Below are 11,592 nucleotides of genomic sequence, written 5' to 3'. Positions count from 1 at the left end.
GGACCGCACTCTGAACGGTGGTGTTGTAAATCTGGAAGAAATATGTGGGCTCCCTAAGCAGCGTGTCGTTAGGACGTCTAATCAGCACCGTAATACATGGTCAGATTTACTCTCTGCTATGTTCCATCAGCAAACAAAAACTGTTGCAATTCGGCATGCGAGCCATAGAGTAGCTGCCGGGGAAAATCCATGAAATGTTACCCTGCGATACTTTTGCCACAGCACATACACATTTATACGCTGACAAACTATATGACCAAGAAGTCTAGATGATATATGAATTGTGTTTAGAAGAAGCTACAGCCCGGCGGTAATACGTTCTTCCTGTTTTCCGCCAGCATGGAGCAACGGACATCTGTAGAGGATGATAACCGTTTGGATTTTTTCTTTCCAGTCAACACGCAAAAGACAAACGTCAAATTTTCAGGAGTTAGGTCTCGGCTGTCCCATTTCTGGTTCAAGCGCCCGCATGTCTTACGGTAGTGCAACTCAATACGCGTGAGGAATTGGCATAAAAATAATCACTACGACAGTGCCGGGCTCGGTAAATGTGCGTGCCATTGGTAATACACTAGGAGGCGAAACTGGAAAGTGGAGAAGTTACTCTAGAAGACGGGTCTAGAAAATACTCTAATTGGAGAATAATCTTAAGAAGTGCGTTGGAGTTCAGAGGTCCGCCTTGGAAACGTTTTGTCTGACTGAAATAAGCACTGACTATAAAGTAAAACTTCCCGAATGTTAAATATCGACAAAATAATAGATATGTTGAGAAGTGTTTTTATACTTATCAGCATTTGTAAGCATTTCACTTTAAATGAAGCACACTAAATGCCTTTCCTATAGAGTGTTTTTCATCGGACGCAATACGATTTTTTGAGAAGCGCACCTTTAGGTTAAACTTAACCAAAGCATATTTTAAAAAGCAACAAGACAACCCTAGAGTACGCTTAAAGATACACTTGTTCTCCCTGCCTGACCCACAAAGCAGTCGCAACAGCAGAGTAGCAACAGTTGCCTGCAGCGACACCTATTCAAAGGCATAGATGTCGCTGTCGGCAAGCAGACAGTCCGTCGTGTTCGACACCACTTATGCGCACTGTTTCTGGCAATGATTGCCGCACGTTCAAACTAAAAAGGAAGCGATGTCACAAGAAAAGTTTATAAAATACGCCTCAAAGGTGGGACGCTTCCCTTTAACTAAAGCACCGCGGGGCGTCCAGGAACAATAGCTTTGCAACATTGTGGATTATGCGGGGTCACCGCGCCGGTAACCAGCCCAGTCAACCGCCAGAGTGTGTCTCCAGCCGCGACCTGCAACCTGTAACCATGTCCACCTGTACCTAGAAGTCGTCGTCGCCCACGATAAGACCAGGAAGCCGGCTTATTGGCTGCTCCTCCCCAGCCTGCGAACCTTTTGTTGGCAGGTGTCGGTGCATGTACGTTCTGTCTTTGGTAAGCTCCTCCCAGGTGATGCGCTGAGATATGCTGGGATGAAGTCGGTCACCTGCAGGGCGTGCAGCTTCACAGGACCGGAACATAGAAACCGCCCAACGCAGAGACAATTGCTAGGCAGACGGCTTTATTATCCTCCGGCACATCCTTTCTGCCATGACAATGAGCAATTGTGTATCCCGAAACCAAGCGCGATCCAACGCCGAACTGCAAAGGCTGGGCGGCCTTGCGGCCGTTTCCGTCATTTATCAGCTCAAAACATCCGGCCACCGAGCCGAAGCCAGACCCAGCCGATGGCTAGCCCGTCCCTGAGGCATAGCCGGTCGCCGCCGGCCACACCAACCCACCTCGTGTGGCTCGCTGGATGACCTGGTCTGCCTCCTCCCCGTTCAGAACATCGCCGTTCGGCAGTGCCTGGGACGTCTACGAGGTGGCCGTGATTGCTTAACTGCTGCTCTGGTGGGGCGTGGGTGGTTTATTCCAGCCGGCATGAGGCGCACGCAAAGGCATGGATGAGATGAACAGCGGCATGTGACCAAGAGCACAAAAGAGGTAAGATGAGATGCATCGCAGCGGCTGCGACACACCCGGGCTGCTGCACACCGCCACTGCGCCTGTGGTGTTGCAGTCGCAGCCCACACTGCCACCGCCGCAGCCGACAACACCGCCGCAGCGGACAACACCGCCACAGCCGACAACACCGCCGCAGCCGACAACACCGCCGCAGCCGACAGCACCGCCGCAGCCGACAACACCGCCGCGGCCGACAACACCGCCTCTGCTATAGCCGACACCGCCACTAACCTGTAAACAAAATGCTAAGCATTTCCAGGAAATCCAGCGAAACATAAACTCAACAACAGACGCCCTGTTCTTTAAGGGCTGCAGTGGGAAGCAGCCTGTAGCCAGTTTCTCAAAACAGAAATTCGTAGATCTTTTGCGCAAATAATTTACTTTGGCGTAGAATCTTACAGTTCCTCGAAGGAAAAATAAGCGACTTACAGCTACAATCTACGATACTGAATAAGGAAATGTACAATCCATGAAAAAATGTACGCAAACAATATTGCGTGCGTTTCTCAAAGTCAAGGACTACTTCACGACAGATATAGATTTTCATAGATCTTTTGATGACTTTGGTAATGCAATCAACGCAAGCAAACCCCTGGTCCAAGTCAATGTTCCAGCACACATTCATTGCTGACTTTTTGTTTGGAGAGGAGCCACCAAATGTTAGCTTCAACGTGTCATAAAAAGCTGAACGTTGCGGCCCGACTTGCTACTGGGGTGCGGCGCTGGAAATGCATCTCGCCAGCGCTATAAGCACTCGGCGGGGCGCGGGTGGAGGAGATGGTGCGGCTGTGCGCAGATGCAGAAAGCCCTTTTTGCGGCCAGTGTCCCCCAGCCACACCGGACACATTTGTTCGTCACGCCTACGTATCGTCGTGCGACACCCGTGCCGCGGCGACCGCGATACCGTGTCGGCTGACCAAAACCCAGCGAGAGTTCGCATACATGGCCGCATCATCCTGGAACGCCAGGTGGACGGAGCCGGCCGCCGGGGACAACAGCGCGTGATGTTACTGCGCTGCGTTGGATGTGGGTTTTGTTGTGAGGTGTGTGTTCATGGAGAGCGCTAATGATGGGACCTGCATTTTGCTTTTGCTGTTTCGTTCCTTGGTTCTTTGTCTTGTGTTTTGCAGCCTTGGATTAGCACTAGGACTTAATTCGTAATAGCCGACGCGTGGAAGAATTATCGTAAATGGCAATGAGTACGACCATTTGTGTAGTAGGTTATAATACTGACCTAAGGATTGTTACTTTGGCAAGTCTATCAAGCAGGCAGCAGCTGCTAAAGGCATACAAGAGCATACAAGAGCAGTAAAGTGGGAGCAAAAAATAGTGACTGTTCCGGTCACTCAGACCAGCCTTGGCTGGGACATGCCAAGACCAGAAGGTAAGGCAAAGCCGCCCGATCAAGGAGCTCTCTTTGCACAAACACCAAAATGCATGTCATTTGAGAGAAATGGGTGTGGCTATCATAGCACTTATCATGATGCCTTCCATTTCTATGCACGTGTACCGCAGATACTTTCAAAGTGAGATATGGACAGTGTTATTGCCTCCGTCCGCTGTCCTCTGTTGGCCTGTCCGGGTTGAAGCGGACTGGTGTTCAATAAATCCTATCAAAATAGTTCAGCACAACGCAAGGGTCTGACTGTGAAATTGCCTTTATTTGGATAGCACAGCTGCATGCAGGTTCTGCATCACTACACCTCAAAGAGAGTGACTCACGTTTGAAGATATTAAAGCAAACATCAGATATGATGAAACAAGCTAAATCAAAACTATCGGTATACTTTTTAAGTGGAAAAGACTGTTCTAGACGGCCCAATTGTCTGATTGGTAAATATGCTCCTCAAGGTGTCACGGCATGATAATGTTATTGTACCATGTACAACGTTGATTGCTAGCCAATTAAAGGCCGTTATATCTGGAAATCGTGCTCACGATCGCTGGATATGAACGCATCGATAATTATATGTTTGGCCTTGATCGCCGAATGGCTTATAGAATGGCAGGATTTGACAGATGGTGTTATGACGGCTTGAATGCGAAGGTGACTTTGACGTACTCCCCGATATAAATCTCCCCGTTTTCACGTGTGTGTAGCTCAGAAACTAAAGGGGCTTAGATCTTAAGAAGGGCAGGATTGTGAACAGCACCGAAAGACCTTCAAGATCATTATTTCAGTTCAAAACCCCATATAAATGTGGAACACTGCTTAAAGGCAGCAGGTAGCCCACATCAATATCGAATAGTAGAAACCTGTTTCCAATGATCGGTCATTGCAACGTTCGTGTTGTTCAGTCGTTACAATGTTCGTGTTGCAATTAGTAGAAACCTGTTTCCAATGATCAGTCGTTGCACCGTTCGCGTTGTTACATAAAAGAGTTTGATCGTTACATAAAAGAGCTTCTCTATTACATTTAAAGCATTTGTTGTGATGCAATTGAAAGCGATGGAAAACTTGTTGACCTTTTATACGCTGGTGTTGGTGGAGAAATCATAACCCATTTTTCTCCAATAAAAAAACAGACTAGACGATTATATAAAAACATGCTTCACGTGTCAACAAATGCATTCAAAGAGCGACTCCCAGTTGGGAGAGGATTTCCGATTCATATTAGTTGAGAGCGTCATTGTCAACAAGTCAACATGTGACAATTCCCAGCAGTCATATAGAAGAAACCGTTTCCCAATAACCATTCCGTCAAGATGTTTATGATTGGGTCAGTGAATGACACAGTTTTCGGTGCTCATTGGTGGCTCATGTTCATTTCGCATGCTCCCTTGAGCTCTGAAAGCTGAGGTCAGACCGCCACAGCCGGCAATGCCCAATAGATGCTTGATAAGCACAGGCGTTATGTACTTACCATTTGCATAATCTTTCCCTCAATTTCTGTGCAAAATAAAGCCTCGCCTTGGGAGGAGCATTTTACGATGAAGCTGGGCACTGAAGAAGCTGATGAATGGTAGATAGCTGTCTTTACCGAAGTTATTAATAACGGGTAACATCGCCGCCAAATTAGCCCCTAGTTCTGCACGAGTCTGCACGAATTTAAACACAACTACAGCACGTGGTGCTCTGATATTACGTAACGCATAGACTTACAAGCACAGTACGTCGATGTCAAAAACGCCTCGCAGCGGTCGATGCGACCAAATGGTGCAGTTCAGGGGGCCATTCATCGCAGCTTGGGAATATGGTCGGCTGGCGGCTCGTTAACGTAAGGCGGTGACGTCACAAAGTCGCACGGGCTTGCGCGGCGGCGTTGCATGGCAACGCCGACTGCGTCAGTTGGAAAACAGTAGTCGCGCAGAAGTGCTGTGGGCTCATTTACAATCGTGCAGTGTGATACCAACTCTGTGTTGCTGCATGGCCTCGGTGTGTGCTATTATGTCGCGGATGTAAGAAATTCGGAGAGGCGTGTGAGCTTCTGGCAAAAGTTAGCATCAAAGGCAGTTTTTTGCAGCAAGACCCCTAGTTTGTGTGTTTATTTCACAGTAACATACGGGCAGTTTGTTTATTTCGCCGCTCACTTCGACGGTGAACGCCGAAGTGAGCATGCTAGGCTTGAAAAGAAAATGCCCGTATGTTTTATGCAGAAATCTTTTTAAGCCCAATTCACCGTCACTAATGCATGCGTAAGCTAAGCTGCTCTGTGCAGTTTGTTTATTTCAATTCAAGATTGAAACTTTCCAACCATAATCTTGTTTGCAAAGTGGGGCCTAACTACCACACATGTGGCAGCGCCATCCATCCATAAGAGACACACCACAACCCCATAGGGTTACCTTGAAACCCTAAAAGTGTATTTTGGCGCCTGTAGGAACTGTCACCCTCGCCAACCGACAGGAATGGTGTCGATGGAAACATTAAATTATGGTGTTAGGGCGCATTCTAGTGTCGTTTGTTCATCCCTGTGTAAACTGACTGATTCGTACCCCACCCAACAGGCAAGAAAAAAGAAGCCAACGACTTAGCCATCGAGCCAAGCAGGCGATGGTTCGCTCGGTCCTCGGCTCGCGGAAGGAGAACATCCCTGAACATGTGCCATTCAGGTCAGAACGCATGAGCGGCACACAGCGGGTGTGGCTGTTGATTGTTCACTGACTGGGACACGTGTGGCGTGCGTGAATGCTGTCAAGTGCAAGGGGCTGCATGTGAGTAGATGGTGAAATAGGTAAACAAGCCTCTCTGAAAAGCTTCAAAACATCAGTTGCCGAGTGTCACCGTGCTGGTCACGCCCAATTTATGTCATACGAAAAAAGACAACCTTCGGCGGCCATGACCGTTCTGGGGGCACCTAAACTGTGTGTGTGTGTGTGTCCTCGGTGTTGGGTATTTCCGCCATCCTACACCATGCGTCGTGGGCTTGCGTAGTTATTGACCTCAGTTTTAGCCTATAATCGCTATACACGTATATTAAGGCTGTCCCCTGCCGAAATTATGCTGATAAATATGTAGCATGTTCTGGAAACGTCCGGATTGATATTTGAATGCATGAAGTCCTCAAACGCTGGGTGGTGCCTAAAATGCGTGCAAATTAGTTGTATGCGCCTAAAGACATTTTCCCCGTCACTTGCCGTCGAAACGGGTGTAACGTGCAAGTAGCTTACTTAAGCAAGTAGCTTAGGTGTAGCTTATCTGAATACGCTCGAAATCAAAACTTTCTCACGAAAGAGTAGCCGGCTCAGACTCCAATTTTTGATGCCACCGACTAAAAACCATCGCCAACATTTCGGAATATTTGTGAAAAGAAATATTCGGCCCATTGTCATGCATCGCGTCTTGACCTAATAATGTAGGTTTGCCTCGACCTAATGTAAAAGTGTCGGTTTACTGCGCTGGTGTCAATGAAGGTATGCTTGCACTACTTTTCAACGAGGCTAACATATCCCTTCCGTTTGCAGCACAGCTAGCTGCTCTGGCAGCACTTGGGGAGCTGAGGTGGTCTCGACTTCTCGCCACCCACTGTCTGACAATGACGCAGTCGTCTCGCGTACCAAGTTTCGGGCAGTGGAAGCCCGGGCTCGTCACCTGCAGGCGACGCTGGACCGAAAGAGACGCAAGTGGCGGCGAGTAATGCTCTCCACGAGGAGGCGTCTGAGGGTCGCTGAGGGGAAGGCGTCGACGCTGGATAGGTTGGTGAAGCTTGGAGTGCTGACAAGCAAGCAACTCCGCAGTGTGACGACCTCTCGTCGAGTGCGGTGGACAAATCATGACTTGTGTCGTGCATTAGGCCTGCGATGCAGGAGCCGCAAAGCCTACGAATACGTCAAGTCCGTCCTGCACCTGCCGCTCCCATCCTCGCTCACCCTGTCCCGGAGGACGCGTCACTTCCGCGTTACGCCAGGGGTGCTGGAGGCAGCCGTTACGGTTCTGAAGGCGGCCGCCCAGGGCATGAGTGACATCGAGCGTCTCTGCGTCACGTTGTTCGACGAGATGGCGCTGGACGGACGAGTCTGCTACGACTCCCTCCCGACCAGCTGCTGTCAGCTTCGAAACCGCAGCTGCTCATGGTTCGGTCCCTCTGTGGGTCATGGAAACAACCGTTGTATTACGGTTTCGATGAACCGATGACCCAAGAAACACTGACGGATGTCACAACGCGCTGGAGACGCTCGGCCTCCGCGTGGTTGCCGCTGTGTTCGACATGGGGACTCCGAACGAACTCATATGGCGTAAAGCAGGCGTGACGACTAACAAGACGTGGATTACTAACTCCGCTGACCCAGGACGGTGAAAATTTTTCCCGGAACAATACGCATGATTTTGTTTTTTTTACACTGTGTAGCTATCAGTCTGTTTAATTATATGTTAGCCGCAAGGCTGACACCTAAAATTACAGTAAAATGCATCACCTAAATTTTCAGTATTCCGCACATCCTGTGCACCATCTATGACACACCCAAGGCAGTCAGCGCATTGTTCGATTGCTCATACAAACGCGGCTAGTGTTAAGTAATTTTGTCTTCGTCGTATCTGTAATGCGGAACATGTTTTGTTTATGAGCATGTTTATTTGATATCTAAGAAGCGAAGTGCTGTGCGGTGCCTCGGGTTTGTCGGATTACTTAGGATTACCGGTTTTGGTCTTTGCTGAAATATCAGGGATCCCATATTTAATCACGTGTACGAATGTACTCGAATCGCCAGGCCTACTATGGTCGCGCACCTATAGCGTCAGGCCCAACGTCAATGTAATCGTGTATTTTTCCTCCAGGAAGGTGTGGGTGTTCGCTGACATCCCTCACCTCGTCAAGCTTATGAGGTGCCATGCCGTCGCGGAAGATGGGGGCTACTGGTCCCAGACGGACGTGGTAGCAACTTCCTGCTCAGCCGGGCCACATTCAGCGAGCTGCTGGCTGTTGACGGAGGCGAGCTGAGGATTTGTCCGAAGCTGACAAGCTTCCATCTTGACGTGAGAAGCCATAGCTGAACTATCTGCGTGCTCTGCCGTGGTCAGATCGGTCTGGTGAGATGAGATCAGAAACTGCGTGTCGAATTTTGCTTTTGAGCACAAGCACAGTTTGGCGTGGTCACCCACAGGTCACGTGGTCACCCACGCAGAACGGCCGGAATGATCGTGTCCCGGATGCCACTGAAAATTGGTGATAGGTGTTATCTGATGCGTAGAACTCATGTGGCACAATATTTATTTTCCCTGATTTATGGGTCACGAGATATGACCCGAGACGCTTTCTTACGTACCTAAGCTATTGACATGTTCTTAGAGCGGTACCACAATAATGATCCACGGGATAGTATAAGGGTGTGTATCTTTTGAGATCGCAAATATTTTTTTACAATGGAACTGAAAAAGGAAATCACATAAGTTGTTCAGTGCATGTGCGAAGGGCATATTTACATAGATAATACAGTACTACTAGCTTTTTCCTCGGAGAAAAGTAGGGAAGTGGAAACATAGATCCGCTATTATTTCGGCAACATGCCTTTGTCGAAACATGCCATGCCTTCATGCGACGGCATCTGGGTCACGGTGCAGCGAGCCGTGACCCGAGAGAGCCTTACTCCTGCTGTTTCCGGTCACATTCTTTGAGCCAGGGCGTGTACGAACTTTGCATAAACAAAATGGCCTCCAGCATCTGGTTCTTTCATATCGAGGCAACAGAGATCGCAGCCATGGGCGAGAAGCTCGCTGCACGGCTCGCGGTGCTGTACGGTGACAGTGAGTTACTGTCCTTGCCAGGCTTCCGGACAAAGCGCCCAGAGAGTGAGACTGGCAACGCAGCTGTTCTCCCAGTCCGTGGGGACCGGCATCGCCACCTATCTTCCTCGCCGTGGGGCGCAGGCCGAGGCAGTACTCACCACCGCCCGGTGGTTCGACACCAACAGCCGCACGCCTTACGACGCGAAGCCGGAGCGCTGCGGCTACGGCATCACGCTGGCAGCAAAGGTGGCGCAGGACGGGGCCCTGGCGGAGATGGAGAAGCTGGTGCATGGGATGTTTACACGAAGTCATCCTGACGGCCGCGTGGCGCTACTCCCCTTCCAAAAGGGTATACTGCGGAGTATAACGTCGCTCCTCGGCCTGTACGAAGAGGTCCAGTGAACAACTCCCGCCTTGGGATGCATTCTGACATCACATCTTAATCAGGATTGCTTGGAGAATTGCTTTTCACAGATCCGTGCTCTTGGCGGCACCAACACGGCACCTGACGCGGTGGAGGCGCGATGGAGGATACGAGTGCTGCTGATGGCGTCATCTCCAATGGTAGTTGCCAACAAGAAAGGCCGCGCCGTTTAACTGGAGCCAGTCACAGCTTTCCTTAGCACAGGCCAGCGTCTGGACCAGCCAGACAACCTGACAAACGAAACTCTGCAGGGTCTCCAGACCCAGGTAGTATTGCTCACCATTGTTTGAATGCATTACCGTTGTTTTCCGATAATGGTAAACATATCACCGAATTCCAGTAGTACTATTGCAAAGAAACGGAGCTCACTACATAGATCACGGAGAGTCTGTCGGAACGCTGGGTGGATCCGCATGGAATATTTCGGAATGATTATTTGTGCCTCATCCCTCAATTGGCCCGGTTCGATCACATGTTTAAATGTCACGTACAAAACATAAGCCGTAGATATCGACACGGTGCACGCCGCGCAGCGCTCGTCGGCCGTTGACCGTCCCTCTTACGCGCTCGGATTACGTCACGCTGGACCACGAAAAATGTTGAGGTGTATAAAAACCTCCCGGTTCCGGCTCCCGGTTCCTAGGCCTATGTTCGCTGTTATAAACCCAGCGTGGTAACAAATCCCTCTTCCATGTTTCCTCATCGCACTTCTTGAAGTGCCCTGCGGCGACCAACAGATGCATTTGGTTGCAGGCATACCGGTGTGGCAGACGCGAAGGTAACGCAGGTGGGGTGGAGGCTGCGACTGTGACGTCACTGTAATGGCCAGGAAAAAGTGCGGGAAAAATCCCCGGATGATCATACCTTATTACACGGCCTTCCGCCCGGCTATGGGCCCCTTCGGAGCCAATGTACCCCTTCGGGGCCCAAGGGGGGGGGGGGGCATGGCCCCGTGTCCCCCCCTCTGGATCCGCCCCTGTGACCCAAACCAGCATTTTTCCTACTGAGCAGATGCAGCCTTTAACTCACCCCGAAGTGATTAACTTATGAGCGAATTCACAATTCAGCTTGTGTTGAGCACAGTTCTGGCTAGTATGTCTATATATGTGTCTGAAATCCTGCACTTTAGTACATGGTCACTAGTTATGTTGATCACATCAGACAAAGTGGCAACATTTTGGCATGTTATAATTGTGTTCTTGACAAAGATTTGGTATCCCATGTCTGACATTACAACTAGATTTGGGTTGAGTCGTAAGTTGACATCATGGATGAGAACGCAACTTCTTTGGAATACGCATGCTAGCGATATGAATATATATATATATATATATATATAATATATAAAGATATATATATGAGATTAAAGATATAGGATAGCATAGGTAGATATATGCGAATAGTAATCGGAGCAGATGCGAGATATATACTGTATATAATATATATCCTCTCTCTCTTCCTCTCTTTCCTCTCTCTCTTCTCTCTCTTCTCCTCTCTCTCTCTCTCTCTCTCTCTCTCTCTCTCTCTCTCTTCAGTGTCTTTAATGCTCATTCTTGTTTGCGGCCATTGCATCAATTTGTGTGCGTAGGCCTCCAAGAACGGGAGAGATTAAACAGCCGCCAAAACCTGTTGACAATCCTATGCTCCGAGCCTATGGCATTAATCAATATGCAACGATCACCATTTCATGCCGCTTGGTCGACAGCTTGTTTTTCCTTAGGACATGGTGACCTTCGGATAGGTCAAAGGTCACCAAAATTCCAAAACGTGGAAAAATCGGCCCGGAAACATCCCCATCTACAAGCGGATGGAGCAGATCACTACAAAACTTTCACTTAGTGATGCGCCATTGTTGGAGTCCTCTCTTTTCAAAACATGGTGATGGCTGGTTTGGTCAAACGTCACCAAAAACGTCCGACACCTCCAATATTGGCTGCAGACACTCCCATGTTCCGAGCCTATGAGACCGATCGGCACG

The sequence above is a fragment of the Pollicipes pollicipes genome, unplaced genomic scaffold (assembly GCF_011947565.3).
Source record: "Pollicipes pollicipes isolate AB1234 unplaced genomic scaffold, Ppol_2.1 Scaffold_1600;HRSCAF=1878_pilon_pilon_pilon, whole genome shotgun sequence".
Classification (NCBI taxonomy): domain Eukaryota; kingdom Metazoa; phylum Arthropoda; class Thecostraca; order Pollicipedomorpha; family Pollicipedidae; genus Pollicipes; species Pollicipes pollicipes.
The sequence above is the reverse complement of the archived record's forward strand: the minus strand, read 5'-3'. Positions refer to the sequence as shown.